Genomic DNA, 25,934 nt, shown 5'->3' with positions numbered 1-25,934 from the left:
AGCATCTGCCTACCATATAGGAGGTCCAGGCTTCAGTACCCAGGGCCTCCTGACCCATGTGGTGAGATGGCCCTTGCACAGTGCTGCTGTGCAAGGAGTGCTGTGCCACGCAGGGGTGTCCCCCGTGTAGGGATACCCCACACGCAAGGAGTATGCTCCTCAAGGAGAGTCACCCCACTTGAAAAACAAAAAAGCACAGCTCACCCAGGAGTGGTGCCACACACATGGAGAGCTGATGCAGCAAGATGACGCAACAACAAAAAAAAAAGTGGCACAGTTTCCCGGTGCCACATAAAAGAATGCAAGCGGACACAAAAGAACACACAGGGAATGGACACAGAGAGCAGACAATAGGGGGAAGGGGAGAGAAATAACTAAAAAATTTCAAAAATATAAAAATTAAAAATAATGACACAATAAGATGATAACAATGAGAAAGAACAACAAAACACAATGGTAAACAAAAGATGTGGAGGCAGAGGTGGCTCAGGCGATTGGGCATCTCCCTCACACATAGGTGGTCCCAGATTCGGTTCCTGGTACCACCTAAAAGAAAGACAAGAGCACAAGGAATAGACACAAAACAAACAATTATGGGGCAGAGATAAATAATAAATGGAGTGAACCTTTGAAAAAAAAATATTTAGAATGTTACAGAACTATTTTACTGTTAGATATTTACCCAGCAGAAATGAAAATATATGTACACAAAAAGATTAGGGCATGAATATTTATAGCATCTTTATTCACAATAGCAAAAACTTGCAAACAACTTATTTTTTATTAACAGAAGAATGGTTAAACGCCTTCATATAAAGGTAGGTGTTTTAGCAACAAAAACAAAGAACAAACTACTAAAAAAATGCAACTAAACGAATATATCTTAAAAAATATTAGTAAATGAAACAAGAAATACATGAAATAAGCTTTACAAAAATGAGTTCATACTGACTGATTTCATTAACTCCTAGCAGGCATAACACTGAGCTACTGTGAGAGAAGACAGATCAGTGTTTCCCTACGTTTGTGGTTGTGGGGCATTTATTTGCTGAGAAGGTATATGGGTCATGAAAATGCTCTATATTTTGATTGTGGTAGTGGTTATACAGGTTCATAAATTTGTAAAGTTAGCAAAATATACTCAACATACATGTATATTATTTCATGAATATTGTGCCTCAATATAGTTGATTTTACTTGTTCTCCTTTTGTTTGGTCCTTGCTTAACTCTACTGTCATAAAAAGCATATGTTTTGTAGTTTCGGTCCTTTCAAAAAACTTTGGACTCCATTTTCAGCATAGCATATGATCGGACTTAGTAAATAGCCTAAATGCTCTGGATACTAATGTGTAGTCTGCAGTTCGGGCATGCATATTTGTTACATCACACCATCCAAATATGCTAAATATTTAAATGATTGTTTTTGTTGGCATGTTTTATCAGTTGCTGATACAGGAGCATTTCTGCTTACTATCACTGTGTAACAAATAGCCTCAACTACCCACTTTAAAGAACCATTTTATTTTACATAACACAGATCACTCTTCTATTTTCCCTCCAGATTCTGATCATATTTCCTCACTTCCTGTAAGTCCACATCAAATTCCAATAATAGTCTCTTGGAGGCCCTTCCAACATCTGTCTGCTGCCTCATCCCAAAGGCAGTGGTGCTTGTTTTAGCTGCATCCCAATACACAGCTGTAATGACTAATGATGTGTGACCATATATGCATATGCAGGAAGACAAATTTTTTCATTTCTCTTTAGTAAATCATTCGTAGTCGAACTCCTGGGTAACATGGCAAGTCTAAATGTTCTGGTTAGCATTGCTGCATAACACATTTCCCCCAAAACTTAGCAACTTAAAAGAACTACAACAATGTACTTTTCCTTTGACACCCTGGGTCATGAAATTGGGAAGGACTCAGTTTGACAGTTCTCAGTTGGGATCTTTCATGAGCCTACAGGCAGATGTCAGCTGGCACCAGAGTCATCTGAAAGCTCGATGGAGCTGGAAACCCAGGGTGGCTCTCTCACCCACTGGCAGTAGATGTTGGCTGTCGGCTGGGGCTGTGATCAGAGCCCTGCAATGGCCTCTGCAGCATGACAGTGTCATCAGAGCCAGACTTTCCCTAAAGGAAACATTCTACATAAATCAAAGAGAGGCTGCACCAGTTTTCTGACCTAGCCTTGAGGGTCAAGCTATGTAACTTCACTGCATTCTACTGATTCCAGCCACTCACCAAGGTCCCAGATTCGTGGAAGGAAACGTAGTTCCCACCTCTCAATGGATGTGGTATGGAATAATGAATGTGTGCATATGCTTAAATGCCACCAAACGTGCATTAAATTATCCAACTACAATAGTGGCCCAGTTTCTACTTTTAGTCCTGTTAACTGTGACTTTGTGTATTTGTATGTAGAACTTCTTCTATTTGAGTGTTAGAATTTTTCACCGTATCTCTCATGCTCCTTTTTATAATTTCCATTCTTTTGATTTTCTGTGTTTTATCCTGTGTTTTCTTCTCATGGAGCTTCCATTTCGCTGGTTCTATCTTTGCTGATCAAATGTGTTTTTACATTAATCCTCTTACTATTTTAGGTGTAGAAATTCCAACTGACTCTTCGTTTTCATTTTTCTGTCAAAATACTCATAATGTCATTTAATTCCTTGAATATTTGAATCAAAGTTATTTAGAGTCTCCTTCAGGTAGCTCCAATACCAGGATGTCCTGAGACTTCCTTTCTAATGTCTCCTTTTCTGCTTGGTTTTTGGTCAAATCTCTGCCTTTATATTTCTGGATATTTTTTTACTTTAATTTATTGATAAACATTGTATATGAAAAGTTGTAGAAACCCTTTAGAAAGGATTTCATTTTGCATCTTGGCAGGCCCCTGATTTCGTAGCAGATCACCTTATTTAAAGGGAAGTTATAGGATTAGAAGTCAGGCATCCATCCTTACAAAAATGGTCACTCTTCCTCCTACAGTACAAGTCTTCTGGTTATTTAATGCAGCTCTTTATGCTCGGTGGACTCTGGATTATAATTTGTGCTCTGAAAGCCTTGTGAGTCTGGCAAAACCTCTGCTAAGCTTTTCAGGTTCACCTTATTGCCTTTGCACTGGCAAATCCCTCCACTGGGAAGGCACCCACCTCTGACCTTCATCTCTCTCAGAGCTGGGCTCCAAAACTTCTTGCTGCCTTGGTCGTTCCACAGTGGTACCAACAAGTATTATTATATTCCACTTTTCTAAAGTAATTTCTGTGCAATGATTTGCTTAAAATAGGCAGGTTTGCCATTCTCTAAAGCAGAATTCTCCATGAAGTTTGCCTGTGAAGGTGTAACATCCCTCCAACATTACAACTTTTATCTCAGATGCCTTCACTAAATTACAATTAGTGTTTTTTAAAAGATTTCTTTTAATTACTTGTTTCTCCCCACCCCCTGGTTCTTTACACCTGCTGTGTTTGTTCAGCTTCATTTAAGAGGCACCAGAACCCAACAAGGCAGCACCCCTGTGGTAGGTGGGAGCTCAACTGCTTGAGCCATCTCTGTTTCCTAATTTTATTTAGTTTAATTCAATTTCCTGTTTTCTAACCTATTAACCTCTGCTCACATTTCTGTAGGGAACCACACTCAGCTAGAGCCCTGGTGTAACGGCTTTGTGTCTGATCCCGTGGGTTCTGCGGACTCGGAGGAGAGCGCTGCCAACTGCTCAAGTGAAGGGGCCCCGGGGCCAGGAAGCTCTTCCCATCCTGTGAAAAGCCCCCACTGACCTGACTCTCTCACTCAGGGAACAGACAGCTCCGCCTGGCGGACGGGGGCGGTCGCTGTGCCGGCAGAGTGGAGGTCCTTCACCAGGGCTCCTGGGGCACCATCTGTGATGACGGCTGGGACCTGAGCGATGCACACGTGGTGTGCAGACAGCTGGGCTGTGGGGTGGCCGTCAGGGCCACCGTGTCTGCTCACTTCGGGGCGGGATCGGGGCCCATCTGGCTGGACCACCTCAACTGCACAGGAAAGGAGTCCCACGTGTGGAAGTGCCCTTCCCGGGGCTGGAGGCGGCACGACTGCAGACACAAGGAGGACGCGGGGGTGGTCTGTTCAGGTCTGCCCTCCTTCTTGCCCACATCTGGGGGGAGGCAGCCCAGTCTCAAAAGGGGTGGGGTCTAGGCCCGCGGGAAGCAGGAGCTGAATCACCCACAGCACGAGGGGCTCCGCTCCAGGTTCTTGTTTCTCAAATGGCCGTGAAGGGTTTCTTCCTGCAGGGATTTCACCTGACAAGATAGAACTCTCTAGCGTTTCCAGAACAAAAATAAGACTCGCCCTCCAGTCATAGTAGAAAAGGGAGAGAGGGATGCCTTGTCAATCCCCTTGCACACCTGGTTCACCGCAGTGCACCTCCCGGGGATTTAGGCAGGACCCTGAGAGCTGCTTCACCTCCCTTCAGACCCAGGCTCTACAAGGCCCCTACACCTGGAATGGCCCAAGCAGAGGGAACAATGCACTGATTAAGAAAAGGATTCAGAAGGGATATAAGAACCCTTCCCACGGTGTTACTCTCTCCTGCAGTGCCTGAGACAAGCGGGTCGATGGCCTGGAGTAATGGAAGGGTCAGAGCTTTAAGGCCCACTGCACCGGCCACAGTCCCTCACCCTGTCCGTCTTCACTTGCAGAGTTCCTGGCCCTCAGGCTGGTGAGTGAGGACCACGACTGCGCTGGGTGGCTGGAGGTCTTCTACAACGGGACGTGGGGCAGTGTCTGCAGAAGCCCAATGGAGCCCACCACGCTGGCCGTGATCTGCAGGCAGCTGGGCTGTGGGGACACCGGGGATCTCAGTGTTTCTGCTGTCATCAGGGCGGCTTCTCAGCCCCGCTGGGTGGATGGAATCCAGTGTCGGAAAAGTGACCCCACGCTCTGGCAGTGTGCTTCTGATGCCTGGGACCCCAGCTCATGCTCTCCCAATGAAGCAGCTCACGTCCTTTGTGCAGGTGACTCTTTTGTCCAACTTGAGTGGTATGTACCACCTTTCTGTGTTTTTAATATAAATTTATGTTTTAGTTGTACAGTTTAAATTTCACATTGAGCCTGCAAATACATCTATCAAAATCTCTTAGCCCAAACCCAACATTTTCTGAAAAACTAGAACAGGATAAAAGGTCCAATATTAAATTAAAACACGTGGGGATTGAAGAGAAGACATTTTATGGTTGTACTGTAGTAGAAACAAAATTGTGTTCACTGGATTTTATTTCCCAAAGAAGGATCATAAGAGATGACCCTAATTTATAATGAACATTCACTAGGCATATGCTAGGTCTTTTCACTCAGAATAATATTTACTATTCACATAAGGCCGGTTAAATAGGTATGATGATGATCAATTTTCAGTTGAGAACTGATGTGAAGAGAGATTTGGTGTAATACTTAGTCTCTTTGTTTATAAGTGCCAGAACTGGAAATCCTATCAGTGCCTTTTCCAAAGCATTGCCCTTTCAAATCTGTTAATGCATTTTGCGATCTTCAGAGCACTAAGTCAGGTGGTCAGCCTACAAGTCCTTACTGACCCCTAATTATTTGGAAGGCCCTGTTACAGGGATGAGGATAGAATGTACAAAAAGATATACGTAACCACGCTGATAAGATCAAGATCCATGGAGTAAACACGTAAAGGTGTCATGACAGAGAGGTGTCAGATGCCCTGAGGAGTAAAGCAGGAACACAGTTCTTAGTGGGGTGAGGAAGGGATGCTTAAGCGAAATCCTAAAGATGAGAAGGAGTGACTAAAGAAAAAAAAAATGAAAAGGTGAAAGGATATTTTGACCAGTCTGGAAGGGCGTGTCCAGAGCCCTGGGGTGAGATAAAGGAAGGGTGTTTGAGAAACTGAAAGAGCCAGTAGGTCCAGAGCAGAGAAACCCGGAGCAAGAGTGAGGCTTGATGACCTGGAGGGGAAAAGGAGCCAGAGAGTTTCTTAGGCTTTGCTTATGCTGAGGAGGCCAGTGCATGTGAAGGACAGCTAAACCCCTTAGCAAAGACCCTCACAATGATGCGAAGCTCAAGACTCCAGTTTCCATTGAACCTATAGCCTCATAATGCTCTCCTAATCCACAACTCTCACCCTCGTACCCTCTTACCTCCCCTACTCTCCTAAAATATTTTGCTGATTCCTCTGGAATGTTCTGCCTATCTCCATCTATTAGCAAATATTCCTATGTCCTTAAATATCCTTTCAACTTCTTATGCTAAACAAAGCCTAACTAGCCCCCGGTGACCGTGCTTTCCATGCAGTCACACAAGTTAGAGGCTGCTTGTTTTTCATATCATGCACGAACCTTTGGGTCTAGAGGTGGCATCAGTGTTTTCTTTGATCCCCATTGATACCCCAAATCATTCTCCTTTGAAATTATTTTAAATAGTCATAACTCCTTTGAAATTTATGCAATTAATGTATACTACTCTCTTCATGTCCTTAATGTGGCTAACCAACTTGCTGGTCACCGTCCATCATCACTGGAGATTTCAGAACCAGATACATTCTTTTTAAAAAAATTTTAACAGCATTATTGCATTTTAATAATAACAAACCACATATATTTAAAAAGGTTCATTTTGATAAGTGTATAATTCAGTAAGTTTTAACTTATACACCCAAGAAACCATTACAATATCCATAACTACCCAAAGTTTCTTCGTGCCCTTTTTACTCATTAGTTAAAAGAAATTTTAAATTAGAGAAATTAAAGGTTTATTAAAAAAATCATGTAAATATACAGTGTTCCTATATACTCTTCCCCTCCCCATTAGTAACACTTTTTATTAGTATGGCACTTTTATTATAATTATTGAAAAAATATTATAATTGTAGTATTAGCTACAGTCCATGTTTACATTAGGGTGTATTTTTATATTACACTTTATTATTAACACCTTGCATTAGTGAGGTACATGTGTTATAAATCATATAAGAACTTTTTTATAATTGTACTTTTAACTATAATCCATCATTTACAATAGGGTTCACTGTGTTGTACAGGCCTATATTTTATCTTTTAATTTTTACTCTAGCAACATACATATGACATAAAATTTTCCCTTTAACTACAGTCACCTATTTAATTCAGTGCTGTTAATCACACTCAAAATGTCGTGCTACCATTACCACAATTCATTTCCAAAATTTTGCAACCCACTCAAATAGAGGTTCTCTACAAATTAAGCATTAACTCCCTATTCCCTATCCCCAATCCAGACTGACATTCTATTTTAAACTCTATTAGTTTGCTTATTCTAATTATTTCAGTGACATCACACAATATTAGTCTTTTGTGTCTGGCTTATTTCATTCAGCATAATATCTCCAAGCTTCATCCATGTTGTCACATGAACCAGAACTTCTTTCAGTTTTAATGCTAAATAATATCCCATTGTATGTATAAAGCACACTTTGTTTATACATTCATTGGTTGATGGGCTGCTTCCATCTTTTGGTAACTGTGAATAATGCTCCTATGGACATCGGCACGCAAATATCTGTGTTAGTCCTGCTTTTGGTTCTTTTGGGTCTATACCTGGTAGATGGATTACCAGGTCATATGTTAGTTCTATACTTAGCCTTTTTTTTAAAAGATTTATTTATTTATTTATTTTTCTCCCCTTCCCAACCCCCCATCTGCCACCCCCATTGTCTGTTCTCTGTGTCTATTTGCTGCGTCTCCTTCTTTGTCCGCTTCTGTTGTTGTCAGCGGCATGGGAATCTTGTTTCTCTTGGTTGCATCATCTTGCTGTGTCAGCTCTCTGTGTGGGCAGCACCATTCTTAGGCAGCACTTTCTTTCGCGCTGGACGGTTCTCCTTACGGGGCGCACTCCTTGTCCCCTACGTGGGGGACACTCCTGCATAGCACGGCACTCCTTGTGCACATCAGCACTGCGCATGGGCCAGCTCCACACGTATCAAGGAGGCCCGGGGTTTGAAGAGCGGACCTCCCATGTGGTAAACGGAAGCCCTAACCACTGGGTCAAGTCCTCTTCCCTGTACTTAGCTTTTTGAGGAACTGCCAAACTGTCTTCCACAGTGGCTGCACCATTTTACATTCCCACCAGGAATGAAGGAGCTTTCCCATTCCTCCACATCTTCTCCAACACTTGTAATTTTTTTTCTTTCTTTTAAGTAGTAACCTTTCTAGTGGGTGAGAAATGGTGGTTTTGATTTGCATTTTTCTAACAGCTAGTTATGGTGAGCATTTCTCATTTTCTTTTTAGCCCTTTGTGCTGCTTCTTTGAAGAAATGTCTATTCAAGACTTTTGCACATTTAAAAATTGGGTGCTTTTTATTGTAGTATTGTAGGGTATCTTTATATATTCTTGATATTAAACCCTTATTAGATATGTGGTTTCCAAGTAGTTTTCTCTCATTGAGTAGTTTATATTTACACTTTAAGGATAAAGTGATTTGACGCACAAAGTTTTAAATTTTTTTGAGGTCCCATTTATCTATTTTTTTCTTTTGTACCTTGTTCTTCGGGTGTAAAGTCTAAAAAGTCATTGCCTGACACAAGATCCTGATGATGCTTCCCTACAGTTTCTTCTAGGAACTTTATAGTCTTGGTTCTTATGTTTAGGTATTTCATCACTTTGAGTTAATTTTTGTATGTAGCAGGAGATAAGGGTCCTTGTTTATTCTTTTGCATAAGTGTTGAAGAGATGATTATTTCCCAATTGAGGGGACTTGGTCTGGTCAAAATACAATTGACTTTAAATGTGAGGGTCTGTTTCTGAACTCTCAATTTGATTCCATTGGTCTATATGTTTATCCTTGTGCCAGTACCATGTTCTACCTTTATAATAAGCTTTAAAATCCAGAAATTTGATTTCCTCCAACTCGTTCTTCTATTTCTAAATGGTTTTGGCTATTTGGGGCCCCTTACCCTTCCAAATAAATTTAATAATTGGCCTTTCTAGTTCTGCGGAGGAGGTTGTTGGAATTTTGATCAGGGTATCATTGAAGCTGGAAATTATTTGGAGTCAAATTGATGTCTTAACACTATCTAGTCTTCTAATCCATGAGCATGGAATGTTCTTTCATTTATTTAGATCTTTTTTATTTTGTTTAGCAAAGTTTTGTAGAGGTTTCTATTTCTCCCTTCAATTTTACAAGTGTTTGTATCATGTATTTTGAAGTGTTTATATCATGTATTTCGGAGCATCATGGTTAGGTAAATAAATTTTTATAATTGTTATTTTTTCCTGGTGGATTGACCCTTTTATTAATATGTAATGTACGTCTTTGTCTTTCATAACAGCTTTTGACTTTAAAGCCATTTTGCCTGATATTGCTATAGCTACCCCAGCTCTTTTGGGGTACTATCTGCATGGAATATTTTTGTTCATCCTTTCACTTTCAGTCTATTTGTGTCTTTGGGACTAAGGTGAGTCTCTTGTAAACAACATATATTTGGATCATGCTTTTAAAATAAAAAAAAAATTCTCCTACTGTGCCTTTGGATTGGAGAGTTTAATTCATTAACATTCACTGTTATTATTGTACAGGCAGTACTTACTTCAGTCATTTAGTCCTTTGGTTTTTATATGTAATATCTTCTTTTTTTTTTTTTTTTTTAACCTCTCTTCCTTTATTGCAAACACTTTTTTCGGAATAGTTGTTCTTTTGTGATGTGTCTGATTCCTTTCTCATTTTTTGAATATTGTTAAAAATACTTCCTTTGTGATTACCCTGGAATTTGAATTACACAACCTGCATCTATGTTACTAATTTTAACATAGTCCAATTTCGCTTCAATAGCATACACAATCTCTCCACCCATATCCTTGTTTCCCCTCTTTATATTGTTTTTGTCTTACATTACCTTTTCTTCCCTTTATGTGTTCTTTTTTTTTTTTTTTTTTTTGAGGCACCAGGACCATGGACTAAACCATAGACCTCATATGTGAGAAGCCAGCACTCAAACACTGAGCTGCGTCAGTTCCCCAGAGTTGGCTTTTCATTTGTCTGCTTCTTGTTTTTTGTTTAGGAGGCACCAGGGACTGAACCTGGGACCACCCATATGGGAAGAAGGCACTCAATTGCTTGAGCCACATCTGCTCCCCTCAATTATACTCTGACTCATATGAAATTAAAAGTAGGAAAGTATATTGAAAATTCAATACTATTGGGTTTTGCATTTACCATTTTAGTTACCTGTACTGAAGACCGTTATTTCTTTATACTACTCCAAGCCACTCTCTCCTGTTTTGTTTTTTTTCATCCTGTAGTACTTCCTTTAGTAATATTTGAAGGAAGGACCTTTTGCTGACAAACTCTCAGTTTCAGTTTATGTGTGAATACTTTAAACTGCCACTCCTTTTTAAAGGCCATTTTTTCCAGATAAATACTGCTTGGCTGGCAGTTTCTTTTCTTTCAGTGCCTTAAATATATCATACCATTGCCTTCCCACCTCAATGATTTCTGATGAAAAATCAGCCTGTAGACTTATTGAGGATTACTTGACACATCACACATGAAAACCTCCTTTTCTCTTGCTGCTTTCAGAATTGCCTCTCTCTTTGCTTTGTCATTCTGAATAGTATGTGTATTGGAGTGGGTCTATTAGGGTTTATTCCATTTGGAGTACATTGCACTTCTTGGACCTGTGTATCTATGTCTTTCATAAGAGTTGGCAAAATTTTGGTCATTATTTTCTCAAATATTTTTCCCGCCCCTTTCTTTATACTTTTTCTGGGACACATGTAACACATATGTTTGCATGTTTCATGCTGTCACACAAATCCTGATGACACTGCTCAATTTTTTCCTATTCTTTTCTCTATTTGTTTTTCTGACTATAGGATTTTGATTGTCCTGTCTTCCAGTTCACTGATTCTTTCTTCTGCCTGTTCAAATTTGCTGTACTATGCCTCTAATTTATTTTTAATCTCCATTATTGTACATTTCATCCCCATAATTTGCATTATGTTTCTTGTTTAAACTATCAAAGTCTTTATGCTTTCACATAGTCTTCTTTTTTTAAAAGATCTATTTATTTATTTATTTATTTCTCTCCCCTTCCACCCCTCCCCCATTTGTCTGCTCTCTGTGTCCACTTGCTGCATGTTCTTCTGTGACCACTTCCATATCAATGACACCGGGCATCTTGTTGTGTCAGCTCTCCATGTGTGTGATGCCATTCTTGGGCAGGCTGCACTTTCTTTCACTAGGTGGCTCTCCTTACAGGAAGCACTCCTTGCACGTGGGGCTTCCCTATGCAGGGGACACCCCTGCATGGCACAACACTCCTTGCACGCATCAACACTGTGCATGGGTCAGCTCCACATGGGTCAAGGAGGCCCAGGGTTTGAACCGTGGACCTCCCACATCATTGGCAGGCGCCCTATCCATTGGGCCAAGTCTGCTTCCCACACATTGTCTTCTTAATATCCTTTAGCTTTATATTTATTTTCCTTCATCTCCTTGAATTGATTGAGGAGATTTCTTTGATTAGTTCTTCTAAATTCTTTGTCTTCTTTGAACTTTTAAATTGGTCCCTTGACTGAGCCATACTTTCATGTTTCTTAGCATGACTTGTAATTTTTTTCTAATACCTGATCATCTGATTATTTTTATACATTAGCTCTGAAGGTCAGTTTTTCCCCTGCTTATGATCTTATTGTTGTTTGGCTTTGTGTTAAGGCTCTTCTTTGATAGTTGGTGCAACTTATTCTGGACCTTTAGGTAGCCTCTGTTTAACTCTTTAGATTTTATCAGCTCTCTTCATCTGATTGTTGCCGTGGTTATGTAGTACAATTTTGGAAGATTTCAATTTTTGTGAAAATGTTTCATCTCCAGGAGAAAGTTTCCTTTCCTCTGTTCCTTCTCTTGGAATCTTGATCTGTTCTGATTGATCTTGTGCAGAAATTTCTCAACAATTTCTATGATTTGTGCAAATTCTCTTCCTCACTCAGAGCCCCCTTTTTCTTACACTTTAAGTTCTGTGTTCCGTCCTGCCTTAAAGCAGCTCAGTCCCTTCCTCTGCACCTTTTATTTCTGTGAGGCCCTTTTACCACCAATTTCTTCCCAATTAGGATAGCCTGCCTAAGCTAGGGTCAATCCAGAAACGTGAGTCTATCCAGACAGGTTCATTTTGCATTTAGGTGGTCCACCAAACAGTGACTAGATTGAGTGAGCACATCTCCTGCCAATAGTTCTGCTGCAGGGTCTCTCTCTCTCTCTCTCTCTCTCTCTCTCTCTCTCTCTCTCTCTCTCTTTCTCTCTCTCTCTCTCTGTCGTTCTCTGTTCTCTCTTTTTTTGCTGGAGCCCTTTTGTATGTTACACTCCTCGAAAGATTGTGCTTCACCCTGGCCTCTGTGGAATTAGATCCCTGTGCCTGGACTGTGTGGGATTTTAACTTGCTGCTGTGAGTGACTCTATGGTCTGCTTTGTGACAGGAGGGATCTGGGCTGGGCTGCATCTGCCTGACTCCCAAGTGATTTGGGATAATTGAGGGGGATGGGCCTGGACTGGCAGCTCTGAGGAGAAAATCTACCTGCTCTTGGAGATTATTGCTTTCTTTCTGATTTAGCATTTGTGGAGTCCTTCTTGCAACTCCTCCAGAGTTCTAAGCAAATGGGATTTGCACTTTTACCATGTGATTCTGAGGGAAGATTTTTCCAAGGTATGTCTTATGTAACCATATTGATGTCACTCTCAGGCTTGCATTCTTTCTCTCCACCCTGATTATGTCACAGCAATTCCTGACTTTGACAATCAGACAGACAACTTAGTGAACTGTTCTCCACCTGTCTTCCATTACTATTCATGTGACCTTGTATTTCACCTTATCAATATCCATAACTGTACCACTTCGGGTATCCAGATTTCAAGTACACTACATTCTATCTTTTTTACTTCCCTATTGGATATTCTGTCCTCATAGAGACATTCAATCACCTGGGAATTGTAATTATTTTTCATTCCTATCATCTTCCTTATGCCTGTACTCTCTTGCTCACTTGTTTAGGTTTTATGTTCTATCAGTACATTCACTCTCTTACCACCACTTTCAATTCCCTTGCCACACTTTTCCTCTGTGAAATTCACGTGGTCAAACACTGCAAAACGACTGTCTGCATATCCCTGCCTGCACTTGAGCAATTGGACTGGGCTGAAGAAAAGTATTGGTCTCAATTTAAAGTGATAAATAAATCCTAAAAGTTGAATTAACACTTCTTAACAATATTACTATACTTTTCTAGTAGGATTGTTCTCAAAATCTCCAGTACTGATATTTCATATGTTCTTCTCTTTACTCAAATTACCAAGAAGTGGTCCCACTACTCAGTCTTAACTGAATCTGACTCACTTTACCCTGAGAGAATGAATAATTGGAAAGGGGGTAACTTATCACTTGCCCACTATATCCACCCACCCTCAGCATTATATCTGCACTCTTGTCTTTTTGAACTTAACCATAGGGGGATTTGTCATTTCTACTTATTTGGGTGATATTCCTGCTAGGTATACCTTGGTGTGGAATAGCTGGTTCATATGACCACACTATATTTAACATAGAGAGTAACTGCTAACTACTTTTCATTTTCATTGCACCATTTTGCATTACCACCAGCAATACATGAGGGTTCCAAATCTCTGCATCCTGACCAACACTTGTCATTGTCTGTTTATTTTATTATAGCTGTATTGGTGGGTCTGAAATTCTATCTCATTTCTTCCATTCTGTGGGTTGTCTCTTTCTTTTCTTGATGGTATCATCTGATGCACAAAAGTTTCTACTTTTGAAGTAGTGCCTTTTATGTGTATTTCTTTTGTTGCTTGTCTTTTTTGTGTCATATCTAAAACTCCACTCCCTAATTCAAGGAATATACACATGTGTTCTTCTAAGAGTTTTATTTTGCTAGCACCTACATTTAGGTATGATCCATTTTGAATTAGGTGGAGTATATAGTGTAAGTAAGGAGTCCATCTTCATTCTTTTGGTGTGTAAATACAGTTGTGACAGCACCATTTGTTGCAAAGATCATTCTTTCCTATACTCAGTTGTCTTGGCATTCATGCTTAAAATCAATTGAGCATAAATATATAGATTAGAAGATTAAAAACACAGAAATTGCCTTTGGTAGGGATCAGACATTGGATTTAACAGACAGAAACTTCAACATATCCATTATAAATACATCCACAGACCTAAAAGAAACCATATTAAAGTAGTAAAGGAAAGTATTCTGACAATGCTTCATCACATCGAAAATAACAGTAAGATAAATACATTTTTAAAAGAGCCACATGAAAATTTTCACTAGAGGGACTCAACAGTAGATTTGAACTGACAGAAGATAGAATTAGCAAATTAAAGAATTACATACAATGAAATATGTATATCTTTTCCCTTATTCCATTAACTGATTTAAAAAGGAATTGTATAAAACAATATCATAAAATGGTGTTGTTGGGACTATAACAAATAGAAATCTAATACATAAGCACAAAGGAGGTGGGTGGGTGCAAAGATGTATTGGAGTAAGGAAATAACCCCAGATGACAACTTAAATCCACAGGAACAAAGGAGGAGAACCTGAAGTGGTAAATAAGAAAGTAAATATAACAAATGCCATAAACATATATTTGCTCTCCTTTCTAATCTAAGCTGCCTAGAAAGGCATAAAATTATATAACTTTAAATACAACAATCTACTTTTTGGGGTTTGTAACATATATAAATATAATATGTATAATAATAACACCAAAAGGAGAAAAGAGAAAAGAGCTAGAAAGAATAATATTTCTATATCTCACTGGAATTAAATTAGTATAAATCTACATTATATTCTAAGTTGAGATGTATAATGTAAGCCCTAGAGCCAACATAAGAAAATAAATTAAAAAATGCAATGAAAAAATCTTTAAAGGATTTTTTACACAAGAAAATATTTACTTAATGCCAAAAAAGACAGTAAAGTAGGAATAGAAGAATAAAAGATGCATGACATATAGAAAACAAATGTAATATGGAGATTAAAATCCAGCTATATGAACAACAATATTAAATGTGAATGGATTAAACAGTCAAATACAAAAGCAGAGATTGTAAGCCTCTTTTAAAAAAGATCTAAATATTAGCTGCCTTCAAGAGATACACTTTAAAATCAAGATACAAACAGGTTGAAAGTAAAAGGATAGAAAAAGATGTGTCATGCAAACAGCAACCATAAGAAAGCTGCAGTAATAATTCTAATATCAGACAAAATGGACATTAAAATGAAAAATTTTACTATAGATAAGAGGAACTTTTCTTAATAATAAATGGGTAAAATTCATCAGGGAGATATAACTACTATGCATATATATGCACCTAACAAAAAAAAATACATGAAGCAAAAATTAGCGCAAATGAAGGAAGAAATAAACAATTCAAGAACACTAGTTGGGACCACTGTACCCATTTTTAGTAATACAACAACTAAGCAGAAGATCAACAAGAAAATAAAAGACATGAAAAACACTATAACCTAAATAGGCCTAACAGAAATCTATACAATATTCCATGCAACCCCAGCAAAATAGCATTTTTTGTAAGAATACATGAAACATTGTCCAGGATAGATCATATGCCAGGCCATAAAACAAGCCTCAATAAATTTAAAGAATTTAAAGTATACAAAGTATGTAATCCCAGCACAATAGAATAAAATTACAAAGAAATCTGAGAGATTCACAAATACGTGTAACTTAAACAATATAATACTTAGTAGCCAATGATTAAAGAAGAAATCACAAGGGAAATTAGAAAATACGTTGAGATTAAGGAAAATGAATACACAACATACCATAATGTATGGCATGGAGCTAAAGCAGTACTAAGGAAAAAATTACGCCTGTAATTGCTTAAATTAAAAAAAGAAAGATCTCAAATCAATTTCCTAACATTCCAATTTAAGACATTTAAAGAAGACCAAATAAATGGTATCCAAATTAGAAAAAAGTAAAACTGCTTCTATTTGCAGATTCCTAAGTAATCCACATCAAAAACATTATTACACCTAATAAATGATGGACACAAAGTTGCAAATTGAAAGAAACAAAATAGAAAAATCAATTGTATTTCCATTCTCATACAATGAATAATCCAAAAATGAAATAAAAGAGACCATTCCCTTTATGATAGCATTAAAAACAATTTTAAAAAGTAGGAATAAATGTTGCAAAGCAGTGCAAAACATATACTCTGAAAACTCCAAAATATTTTTGAAAGCTATTAAAGAAGATTTAAATAGATGGAAAGACATCACATGTTCATGAATCAGGAGATTTATTGTGGTTAAAATGGCAATGCTTCCTAAATAAAGACAGATACAGGGCAATCTCTATCAAAATCCTAGCTATCTCTCTGCAGAAATTGACCAGCTGATTCTAATATTCACATGTAAATAGACAAAACAGTCTTGGAACAGAACAAAGTTGGAAGATTCAGACTTCCAGATTTCAAACCTTACTACAACCGTGCAATTAGATAGTGTGATAATGGGCATGAGGTCAGTCAGAGATCTCAAGAGAGCTATAGAATTGAGAGTTCTAATATAAACAGATTTTTTACAAGGGTACCAAAACAATTCAATGGAAAAAAATAGTCTTTTAAACAAATAGTGGAGGGACAACTGAATATCCGCAAGCAAAAGAATGAAAGTGGATCCCTACTTCACACCATAAATAAAAATTTATTCAAAATAGATCAAAGACCGAAATGTAAGAGCTAAAAATATAAAACTCTTACAAGAAAGCATAGCATACAACTTCATGTCCTTAAGTTGGGCAAAGCCTTCTTAAATAAGACACAAGCAACCAAGGAAAAAAATGAGTAATTTGAGCTTCAGCAAAATTAAAAATGTTATACATCAAATGACAACATGAAGAAAGTGAACAACCTACAGGATGCAAGAAGATATTTGCAAACCATACATCTGAAGAGGGACTGGTATTTAAAATATATGATGAACTCCTACAAGTCCATATAAAAAAGATAAATAACATAAGTAAAAAATGGCCAAAGGATATGAATAGACATTTCTCAAGAAGATATGCAAATGATCAATAACGATATGAAAAGATGCTCAAAATCATTAACCATTAGAGAAATGCAAAACAAAACTGAAGTGAGATTACACTTCAACCGACCAATATAGCTATAATAAAATAAACAGATAATGACAAGTGTTGGTCAGGATGCAGAGATTTGGGACCCTCATACATTACTGATGAGAATGTAAAATGGTGTAACCAATTTGGAAAACAGCCTGCAGTTGCTCACCATATTAAACATAGAGTTATCATATGACCCAGCAATTCCATTCCCAAGAGAAATGAAAAACCTGTGTCCACATAGAAACTTGTACACAGATATTCGTAGCAGATTATTCAAATAGCCAAAAAAGTGGAAACAATACAAATATCCATCAACACATGAATGGGAAATATAATGGAATATTGTATGGTGATACAATGGAGTGAAGTACTGATACATAGCATGCAACTTGAAAACGTACTGAGTTAAAGAAACAAGTCACAATAGATCACATATTGTATGATTGTCTGTATATGAAAAGTCCAGAGTAGACAAATATATAGGCATAAAGTAGATTAGCATTGTCTAAGATTAGGTAGGGATGAGAAGTTTGAGTATAATGGAGTTTCTTTTTGTGGTGATGAAAAAGTTCTAAGACTGATTGTGGTGATGGTTGTACAACTCCAAATATACTACCCTAGTATTGATAATTTGGTTTATTCTTGATTATTCTTGATTAGTCTTCCTTGATATTTATCAATTTTATTAATATTTTAAACCAAATTTTGAGGGGTTTTTTGTTATTTTTTCTATCCTGTTTGTTTACAATTTCATTAACTTCTGTTCTTACTTTATTAATCTAGGTTTCTCCTTTCTGATTCATTTGCTGATCTCATTTCTTGCATGGAAGCTTACATTTTTTCATGTTCAATCATTCTTCTTTTCTATCCCATACACTCTAGGCTACAAATTTTCCCTTAGTCACTGCCTTAGCTGCATTAGAGAAGTTTAGTTGCAATAAATCTTCATTATCATTATGCACGTTTTCTAATTTTAAAAAGCTTCTTCCTTGACTGAGATATTTTTTTGAAAAGTAGTGTTTAGTTTCCCAACATTTAAGAATTTCTAGCTGTATTTTCTTTTTAATCACTAATTTAATTCCACTGTGGTGAGAGGAAACGATCTGCTTGAACTCAATTATCTGAAAATATTGAGTCCATCATATAGTCAGTTTTTCTAAGGGTTCAGTGCGTTTCAGAATCAAGTGAAATCTGTCATTGTTGGATTCAGTGCTCTACATATGTTAAATATGTTAATTTGTTATTCATGTTATTTTACATCTGCTATTTTCTTTCTTATACTTTGAATTAATACAACTTGCTTTAAAGACTACTTTGGTATTAGGCTTGTAAACCAGTTTTCTTTTGGTTAGTGTTCCTAGAGAAAATATTTTTTTCCATCACTTTTCTTTCAATCTTTCTTTGCCCTCATATAGAAGGTGAGCACCTTGGAACCAGCATATGGTTGAATTTTGTTGCTTTATCTAGATTGGTTTTTATTTGGTGTGTTTAATTCATTTACATCAAACGCATTTACTGATATCATTGGGTCACTATCTACCATTTGCTTTGTTTTTTGTATTTTGGGGTTTTTATTTATTTTTAAAGAAATTTTAGATTACAGAAAAGTTACATCAAGACTATATATGATTTGCATATGCCTCACCTTCTCCCATCTCGCATTTTCCCCTATTAATAATATCTTACTTAAGTATGGAACCCATGTGATAATTGAGAAACAAATATTGAAGCATTGCTATTAACCAGGACCTATAGTTTACATTATGGTTTACACTTTCTACCATCTAATTTTATAGCTTTGGACAAATGTATAATGGCCTATATCCGTCACTGCAAAATCATGCAGAACAATTCCAATGCCCTATAAATGCCCTATGTTCCACCTATTCTTCCCACACCCTCCCATCAGAACCTCTCTCTACCATTTCCTTTTAATTGACCCTTTTTCTCATTTAGGGTAAATAATTTTCTATTCCATATTTTCATGTTTCCTTTGATTTTCAGAAGCTTTACTATGATGTGCCTAGTTATGGGTGACTTCATATGTCTGGAGTTCTCTGAGAAAATGTTCACCCATTATCTCTTCAAATATTATTTCTGCTGCAATTTCACTTTCTCTTCCTCTCCACCTCCTCTCCCGTCCTGTTCTCTCTCTCCCCTTTTTTTCTAGGACTCCATTGTTGCATGTTACTCTTCTTGAGTATTTCCCAAGTGACTTTAATGCTCTGTTCTTTTCACCAATCATGCATCCCAAGATAGTGAACTTTCAGGAATTTCAGTTGAGAGTCTGGGGTGTTTTGGGTGCTCAACCCCAAGAGAATGAGGGTATATCCCAGTTGCTTTTCAAGGTATTTGGCTTAGTTCTTCAGCCTCCTGCCTTTCACAGTTTCAATACTGGGCAAATATATTTGAAAGGAAAACCTGCCATGTGATATGGCCTCAAATTCCGAATTTTATCACATCAGCCTCAAAATTTACAGGGTACTCTATCCCAAAAGCAGTTATTCTCAGTCATTATCTAATGCACTGAGTAGGGAAATTTCCTTAAGAGAAGAAGCAGCTCTTGATCCTTGAGGAAACTCTGAAATGATTTGCACTCTTTGGAATGTTAATACATTTAGTCTGTCTTATATCCATAAATGCCTAAAATCTTTAATTTCTTCTTACATTATCCAGCCATTTCAGTTTTACCCAGTTTGAGCAGTGGCCTACTGGAAATTCCTCCATTCTTCATGGAAGCAGTAGTTCTAGGTTTGATTCTCTACTTCACCCTTTACTTAAAGTAATAGTAAAGCAACACTGATGACAGTTATTTGACCTTGCTTTCCATCATTTTTACCATATATAATAAGGAGAGAATAAATAAGACAGTGGGAATGTCCAAATTATCTGAGTGATTTCAGATCATAAATATAACCTATCTCTGCTCTGTAGCAGGATTAGAAATACATGATGTTGGACAATCAGCAAGATGGCGGCAGAGTAAGGAGTTCCTAGAGTCAGCTCCTGCTACAGGGAAGTTAGTAAACACCCAGAGCCATCTGGAGCTAGCTGAAGCATCTGTTTGGGGGCTCCATGAGAACAAAAAAGCATCCAGAAAATTCCTTAGAAGAATGAAAGGAGGAGACTGCCCATCTGCAGAGAAGATTCGTAAGTAAAGTACTCCACACCATGGAGGCTGGTGCCCATGTTCCACTGGAGGCACAAGCTACCTCAGGAGCTGTTCTGTGGCTGGAATTGAAATCTTCACTTCCCAAAAATGGGGGAGGAAGAGATGGTTGGACATCAACTTCAGCTAAGATGAGTAAATTCAGAGGGCTCAAGTATAATCCTGAGAACAGCTTAGTGTTGAGCATGTCCAAGCTAGAAAGAAGCCAGTAGGCACCATCTTAACTCCATGCCTGGCAAAAGGAGAAGCAGAGCAGACTGAAAATCACAGTGCTGGTGGGGACCAGTTTCTTTCCATCGAGACCAGATTGCAGCTATAGTTTAAGCCCCAATCCCAACTAGAGCAAGGAGGAAGCTGGGGGAACTGCACCAGCATCTCCTGGAAATTACTGGCCAAGCCTTGGAAGCCGAAGTTCATCCTACTTTGACAGCACAAACTGCCCCAGGAGCTATTCTGTGGCTGGAATTTGAAGCTCCATTTCCCAAAAACAGGGGAGGAGGAGACAATTGGCCGCTGATTTCAGCTACCGATTGGGGGATTTGGTTAGCTAGAGTATAACCCTAAAAAGAGCTAAAGTTTGAACTTGTCCAGGTCAGAAAGAGGTGGGTGGCCATCATTTTTACTCCATCCCCTGCAAGAGGGGAAGCCGGGCTGACCGAAAATCACAGTGATGGTAGGAACAAGTTTCTTTCACCCAGATCAACCTGCAGCCCCACCCTAGGCATCAGGCCCACCACTGGCAAGAAGGAGGCGGGAAGGCCTTGCACCAGCCTATCCAGATAGCTGCAGGTACATTTGGCTGGCACAAACTGAAAAATAGGAAGTCTGTCAGGTCAACCACGTTAATCTTGGACCTGCACTACATAGATTGTTGCCCACACCTGCAGCTCCAAACCCACCCCAGCCAGGGAGAAAGGAATGTGAAACTTCATCAGTCCTTCTGGGCAAGTAGAGTCTAGGCCTGCAGGACATGGATTGTTCCACACAGCTGTGACTCTTTTCCTACCACTGACAAAAGAGAAGTTTGGGAGAAGCCTCATCGATCCCTGGGGCAATGAGGGCAGCTTGAGGCTCCACAGCTAATAGCACCAACTACATCCATGGTTTCTACCATACAACCAGCAAGGGAGAAATGGCAGGAAGCCCAAAACTAAAGAGAAAAACTGCACCCAGAATAAATACTCTAGTAAGCCAGGTGCCAAGAAACCAACAAAAAATTAAAATCCACACCCATAAGCAGGAAGATATGACCAAATTAAAAGAACAAGATAAGCCTCCAGATGAGATTAAGGATATTAAGAAGATATTGGATGAGCACAAAGAAGAATTTGAAAGCAGACATAGAAAAATAGCAGATCTTATGAGAATGAAAGGCACACTAAATGAAATTTAAAAACATTGAAATCATATAATAGCAGATTCGAAGAAGCAGAAGAAAGGATTGATGAGCTTGAAAAAATGGCCTCTGAAAGTGAACACATAAAAGAATAAATGAAGAAAAAAATGGGGAAAAAATTGAACAAGGCCTCAGGGAAATAATGACAGCAAAATCCTTGGTAACATGTGTCATAGGTATCCCAGAGGAGAAGAGAAGGGAAAAGGGGCAGAAGGAATATGTGAAGAAATAATGATAGAAAATTTCCCAACCCTATTGAAGGACATAGATATCCATGTCCAAGAAACACAACATACTCCCATCCAAAAAAATCCGAATAGACCAATTCCAAGATACATACTAATCAAAATGTCAAATGCCAAAGACAAAGAGAGAATTCTGAGAACAACAAGAAAAAAGAAATGCATAACAAATAAAGGATACCCAATAAAATTAAGTGATGATTTCTCACCAGAAACCATGAATGCAAGAAGATAGTGATCAGATATATTTAAGATACTACAAGAGAAAAACTTCTAGCCAAGTATCTTATATCCAGCAAGACTGTCTTTCAAAAATGAGGGCAAGTTTAGAATATTCACAGATAAAGAGAAACTGAGAGAATTTCTACCCAAGAGGCCAGATTTTCAGGCAATTCTAAAGAGTGTGCTAGAGCCTGAAAAGAAAAAACAGGAGAGAAAAGTCTGGAAGAGAGTCAAGAAATGAAGATTATATTAATAAAAGCAACCAAAAGTGTCAAAAGAGTGGGAAAAATACAACATGACAGATAAAACTCATATAGTCAGGAATAAACTTAACCAGTGATGTAAAGCACTTTTATTCAGAAAACTACAACATAATGTTAAAATAAATAAAAAAAGAAAAAGGCCTAAATAACTGGAAGAACATTCCATGCTCATGGATTGGAAGACTAAATATCATAAAGACATCAATTCTATTCAAAATGGTATACAGATTCAATGCAATTCTGATAAAAATTCCACCAGCATTTTTTTAATTGAAAACACGATTATCAAATTCATTTGAAAGGGTAAAGAGACCTGAATAGCCAGAAACATCTTAAAAAGAAAAAGCAAACTCTCGTCTCCAGACTTTAAATCATATTACCTAGCTATAGAGGTAAAAACAGCATGGTACTGGCCTAAAGACAGACACAAGGCCAATGAAATCAAATTGATGGTCCAGAAACAGAGCCCCACAGGTATAGTCAAGTGATTTTTGACTAGCCTACTAAACCCACACAGCTTGGGCAGAACAGTCCATTCAACAAATGATGCTGAAAGAACTGGATATCCATAGCCAAAAAAATGAAAGAGGACCCCTATCTCATACCTTATCCAAAAATTAACTGAAAATGGATCAAAAACCCAAATATAAAAGCAAGAACCATAAGAAATTGTAGGAAAATAGTTTCAAGACCTGGTGGTAGGTGGTGGATTCTAAAATGAGATAAGAGGAGGACTGAGATAGACTACTGATGTTAAGTATGTAGCAATTTTAATAAAAGTGAGGAAATGTATAGAGTGTATGGTAACAATAGTTACAGCTAGTTTATAAATGGGGATGTGGCTGAAAATGGTAGTCTAGGTATGTACATGCCAATTAACAGAATGCTAGAGAATATTCTAGGAACAGAATAGTACAGTAAACCAAGAGGTGGATGAGACCTGTGGTTAATGGTACAGATGAAACAGTGTCATTTGTTAGCTAGAGCAAATGTACATCACTACTGCAGGGTGGTGGGAATGTGGAGAAACATGGGAAAGATACAACTGGAGTGACCTATGGACTGTAGTTAGCAGTAATAATATAATATTCTTGTATCTATGCCAAAGATGTACTGGGTTGATAATGGGTCATATGGAAAATGTGTGCCTAAGGTACACTATGGACCTGATTACAATCAGATGATATTATATTATTTGTAACAAATATTCCACCACAGTATGGTGTGTTGATAGAGGAATGTTGTTTGGGAATTCTGCACATGGGCATAAATGTTTTGTAAGTTTACAACTTCTGTCATAAAAATATATTTAAAACACAATAATAGGGTGGGTTGGGGGATAAATACACCAAATATAACATAAGGACTATAATTAGTAGTAAGATTTTGACAATATTTTTTCACAATTTGTAACAAACATCTCACAACAATGCAAGATGTTGGTGGAGGGTTGATGTATGAGGCCCCTGTACGATGTTATGCATGTTTGCTTTGTAAGTTTACAACTTTTACTACGCATTTATTGTTTATGTATCTTCATATATAAGTGACATAAAGATAATAATAATAATGGGGGGTTGGGGACAAATACTTTGGTTAGTAGTAATATTTTGACAATGCTCTTTAATCATTAGTTTAAAATGTTGAACAACAATGCAAGGTATTAGTGGTAGGGTGAAGTGCAAAAGTCCTGTATGATGTTATATATGTTTGTTCTCTAAGTTCACAAGTATTACCGTACACGTATTGTTTATGTATGTTTATGTATGAGTGATATACTTCAATAAAGATTAAAAATTATAAAAAAAAAAACAAGATGTTTTGTTTTTCCCAGAGTACACCAGACTCCAATTCATGAATAATAGTCTGTCTTCTTGTGAAGAACAAGCAGAGACTAGACTATTTTGGTGGGGGGAGTTGGGGGTGGTGGCAGGAAGAGTATTCTGTGATTCTTAATGGAATTTGGCTATGGTCAATATCATCTAACATCTTCTCTCATGTAAGGTTGACCGAACTATTCAAAGAGGAGTACACTATTTTGAATTATTGGCCAGATTTAGAATCATAAGTGAAGCATTCTGAGGTAAACCATGGCCTGTCTTGTGGTAACTTTTTCAGCTCTCAGTTATCATACCAAGAACAATTCTGACTGACCCTGAATTGACTGCTGTTATCAGGGCTTCTGATGACCTCACACCAGTTCCTAACCATTCCCTTTGTTCTAATCCATCTAACCCCCAGAGCAATGGCAAGGAAGTAGGTGTACTTTGTAAGAAATCAATCCAGCTACTGGCCCACTAGAGTGACTCTTTGAACTACCTGGCTATCCTCATTCATTGAAAGACATATCAAGTGCTCAGAGTGGATATTCTGACATTTCTAGTACATTCTTCTCAGAACCTACACAAAACTTTACAAATCAGAAGGCTAACTTATAAGACCTAGGTAGCAGCTTCAGTCTCAGACTACTCATTAGATCATTTTAGTTTAATTCAGTTGTCTACTCATCAAAGCTAATAACCTCCCCAATTATTCTCTTTTCATGTTTCTTATGCCTCTTTTCATGTTTTACAAACTTTGTCTTTCTATGCTTTATTCCCAGTATTTTCTTGTGATCAATATTCAGTTTTACTAATTATACCTTGTGATAATCCAAAGTGTTATTACACTTGCCCTTTGATTTCTTAATTTCAGTTATTGACATTTTGAGGACATGATAGCTTCTTTGATATCATTCCTCTGCCAAAATTAACAATCTTGACATTTAAATCCTTCAGTATTTTATTCATGGTTTTAAGTCCCTGTCAAATAACTCCAGTAGCAAGATGCCCACCCTGTGAGTTGCTTTCTAATGTGTCCCTTTTCCTTTTGGTTTGTGGTCAAATCTCTCTTTTCTTTTGTATTTCTGAGTATTTTTGATTAATAGACATTATAGATGAAAAACTGTATAAACCCTTTAGAAAGGATTTTGTTTCTTCCAGGCACCTGATTTAGGGGCAGATCTCCCTTATTTAAACTGAATTGAAGGGATTAGAAGCTGGGCTTCCATCCTTATGTGGAATGGCACTCTTCCTCTTTGGGTACAAGTTTTCTGGTTATTTAACAGCGTCCCTCCTCTTACCAAACGTTGAATTGTAATACTTTATTCTCCCAACCCAGTGAGTCTGGAAAAACCTCTGTTGAGCTTTTGAGTTTCTCAGCTATTACCTTTGAAATGGCAAATGGTTCAGGGGCAGAAAGGCTCCATTTCTGTCCTTTACTTCTGAGAGTTTGGCTGCAAAGATTCTTGCTAACTTGGGAGCTCTAAATGCTGCCAAGCAGTATTCATATATTCCAACTTGTATGAAGTCGTTCTCTGTGCAATGGTTTGTTTAAAACAGGCAAGTTTGCCATCGTCAAAAGCAGAACTCTCCATAAAGAAGGTACTGCTGAAGTTAAAAATATCACTCCCACGTTGCTGCTTTCTTCTCAGAAGCCTTGAAGAGGCATCTGC

The 25,934-nt window shown here is 37.9% G+C and overlaps 1 pseudogene; it reads left to right on the top strand.

Annotated features, from left to right (window-relative positions):
* The first annotated feature begins 3,768 nt into the window (after positions 1–3,768).
* LOC139438535 (antigen WC1.1-like) lies at positions 3,769–25,922 on the top strand (annotated as a pseudogene).
* Positions 25,923–25,934: the final 12 nt, after the last annotated feature.

This window comes from Dasypus novemcinctus, unplaced genomic scaffold (assembly GCF_030445035.2).
Source record: "Dasypus novemcinctus isolate mDasNov1 unplaced genomic scaffold, mDasNov1.1.hap2 scaffold_215, whole genome shotgun sequence".
Classification (NCBI taxonomy): Eukaryota; Metazoa; Chordata; class Mammalia; order Cingulata; family Dasypodidae; genus Dasypus; species Dasypus novemcinctus.
Note: the sequence above shows the minus strand (reverse complement) of the source record. Positions and strands in the feature narration are given on the sequence as shown.